The sequence below is a fragment of the Arachis ipaensis genome, chromosome B1, assembly GCF_059453495.1.
Source record: "Arachis ipaensis isolate K30076 ecotype BB chromosome B1, ASM5945349v1, whole genome shotgun sequence".
Classification (NCBI taxonomy): Eukaryota; Viridiplantae; Streptophyta; class Magnoliopsida; order Fabales; family Fabaceae; genus Arachis; species Arachis ipaensis.
Genome location: NC_142436.1, coordinates 122,100,770 through 122,104,137, shown reverse-complemented (window position 1 = coordinate 122,104,137; position 3,368 = coordinate 122,100,770). Strand labels below are relative to the sequence as shown.

Here is a 3,368-nt window from a genome sequence, read left to right as displayed (position 1 = left end):
TGTTCTTGGTGTTCATCTTGACATTCATAGCATTCTTGCATGCATTCATTGTTTTGATCCATAACTTTCATGCATTGAGTCTTTTTCATGTTTTTCTCTTTCATTATTGAAAATTCAAAAATCAAAAAAATATCTTTCCCTTTTTCACTCATAAATTTCGAAAATTTGGATTGACTTTTTAAAAATTTTTTAAAATTTAGTTGTTTCTTATGAGTCAAATCAAATTTTCAATTTAAAACTCTTATCTTTTTCAAAATCTTTTTCAAAAATCAAATCTTTTTCATTTTTCTTATTTATTTTTGAAAATTTTAAAAATATTTTTCAAAAATCTTTTCTTAATTTTATCTTATAATTTTCGAAAATATTCTCATTAATTAATGTTTTGATTCAAAAATTTCAAGTTTGTTACTTGCGTGTCAAGAAAGATTCAACTTTAAGTTCTAGAATCATATCTTGTGATTTCTTGTGAATCAAGTCATTAATTGTGATTTTAAAAATCAAATCTTTTTCAAAACTAATTCTAATCATATCTTTCTATCATATCTTTTTTTTTAAATCTTATCTTTTTCAAAAATTTGACTTTCAAATATCTTTTCTAAACTTCTTATCTTCTTATCTTTTCAAAATTGATTTTCAAATCTTTTTCAACCAACTAATTGACTTTTTGTTTGTTTCTTATCTTTTTCAAAACTACCTAACTAACTCTCTCCCTCTAATTTTCGAATATATCTCCCTCTTTTTCAAAAATTCTTTTTAATTAACTAATTGTTTCAATTTTTAATTTTAACTTGATTTCATTCCTAATTTTCGAAAATCACTAACCCCTTTTCAAAATTTCATTTTCGAAAATCCTCTTTCTCTCTCATCTCCTTCTATGTATTTATTCATCTACTAACACTTCATCTCACCCAAATTCGAACCTCCTCTTCCATCTGTGTTCGAATTTTCTCTACTTCCCTTCTTTACATTACATTCTTTTCTTCTTCTACTCACACAGGGGAACCTCTATACCTGGGAAAAAAGGATCCCTATTATTATTATTTTTCTGTTCCCTCTTTTTCATATGAGCAGGAGCAAGGACAAGAACATTCTTGTTGAAGCAGACCCTGAACCTGAAAGGACTCTGAAGAGGAAACTAAGAGAAGCTAAAATACAACAATCCAGAGACAACCTTACAGAAATTTTCGAACAAGAAGAGGATATGGCAGCCAAAAATAACAATAATGCAAGGAGGATGCTTGGTGACTGATAAACCACTATTTTATGGTTTATCTTGTGCTCAATTGAGTGGTTTTTATCTACTCTTTACCCACTTATTCATACTATTTGCATGGTTTTATATTTTCTTCCTAATTATGTGCTTTGATTGAAAACATGCTTCTTTGATCTTATATTTGCTTATTATTAATCCTCTCTTATTACCATTAGATGCCTTGATATGCGTGTTAAGTGTTTTCAGAGATTACAGGGCAGGAATGGCTCGCAGGATGGGAAGAAAGCATGCAAAAGTGGAAGGAATGCAAGAAGTTGGAGAAATTGCTAAGTTGTCCAGCCTGACCTCTCTGCACTCAAACGGCTATAACTTTAGCTACAGAGGTCCAAACGACGCGGTTTCAGTTGCGTTGGAAAGCTAACGTCCGGGGCTTCGATTTGATATATAATATGCTATAGTTCCTCTGACGCTAGGCGACGCGACCGCGTGATCCATGCGGCCGCGTCGCAAGTGACGGAAATCAGCGCAAATGAATTCGCAACCAGCGAATTCTGGACTGTTTTTCACCCAGTTTGCGGCCTAGAAAACACAGATTAGAGGCTATAAAGTGGGGGAATGCATCCATACATATCACGCTTCCATAATTCACTTTTCATGTAGTTTTTAGAGGGAGAGGTTCTCTCCTCTCTCTTAGGATTTAGGATTAGGATTCCTCTTAAAGGAATTAGGATATATTATTATTTCAACTTTATTATTTCAACTTCTTCCGAGGTTCAATGTTCTTTTTATTTCTTTTCTCAATTTTGTTTATGACTCTCTATGTTTAGATTGATTTTCTATTTAATATATCTTGAGGTACTTCAGACTTATGATTGCTCCTTTTTATTATATAAATAAATTAGATTTTTCCCTTTTGGCTTTGGTTGATTTATTGGTAACGCTTAAGCTGTCAAATAAAGCAGTGGTTGAAATTGGGAGTTGCTCCAATAACTCTAGTCTTTCCATAGGAATTGACTAGGACCTGAGGATTAAGCTAATTAATCCACTTGATTTACCTTCATAGTTAGAGGTTAACAAAGTGGGATTAAAACCCAATTCTCATGGCAATTGATAAGGATAGGACTTCCAGTTCTTCATACTTTGCCAAGAGTTTATTTTTATTATTAATTTATCTTTCATAATTATTCCTCTTTCTCAAAACCCCAATTTACAATCTCCATAACCATTAATAAGAACATACTTCCCTACAATTCCTTGAGAAGACGACCCGAGGTTTGAATACTCGGTTATCAATTTCAAAGGGGTTTGTTACTTGTGACAACCAAAACGTTTGTACGAAGGGATTTCTGTCGGTTTAGAGACTATATCTACAACGCGACTGTTTTTATGACATTCTTTACTGGCAAAAATCTTAACGTCAGTGACTTTACTGCACCTAATTCTAATTTACATGGAAGAAGCATCTCCATCCCTACCATTGGAGCAAACAATTTTGAGCTGAAACCTCAATTAGTTTCTCTGATGCAGCAGAACTGCAAGTTCCATGGACTTCCATCTGAAGATCCTTTTCAGTTCTTAACTGAATTTTTGCAGATCTGTGATACTGTTAAGACTAATGGAGTAGATCCTGAAGTCTACAGGCTCATGCTTTTCCCTTTTGTTGTAAGAGACAGAGCTAGAGTGTGGTTGGACTCTCAACCCAAAGATAGCCTGAACTCTTGGGATAAGCTGGTCACGGCTTTCTTAGCCAAGTTCTTTCCTCCTCAAAAGCTGAGTAAGCTTAGAGTGGATGTTCAAACCTTCAGACAGAAGGAAGGTGAATCCCTCTATGAAGCTTGGGAGAGATACAAGCAACTGACCAAAAAGTGTCCTTCTGAAATGCTTTCAGAATGGACCATCCTGGATATATTCTATGATGGTCTGTTTGAATTAGCTAAGATGTCATTGGATACTTCTGCAGGTGGATCCATTCACCTAAAGAAAACGCCTACAGAAGCTCAAGAACTCATTGACATGGTTGCTAACCAGTTCATGTACACTTCTGAGAGGAATCCTGTGAGTAATGGGACGCCTCAGAAGAAGGGAGTTCTTGAAATTGATACTCTGAATGCCATATTTATACGCTTTTTGGCATTATTTTTAGTATATTTTTAGT

At 34.1% G+C, this 3,368-nt stretch overlaps 1 non-coding gene across 1 annotated transcript; it reads right to left on the bottom strand.

Annotated features, from left to right (window-relative positions):
• Window positions 1–2,989: 2,989 nt before the first annotated feature.
• On the bottom strand, window positions 2,990–3,097 carry LOC148578183 (small nucleolar RNA R71). The gene has a single exon (XR_015903885.1). It is a non-coding gene; the product is annotated as a small nucleolar RNA R71 (small nucleolar RNA).
• Between the last annotated feature and the right edge of the window lie 271 nt (window positions 3,098–3,368).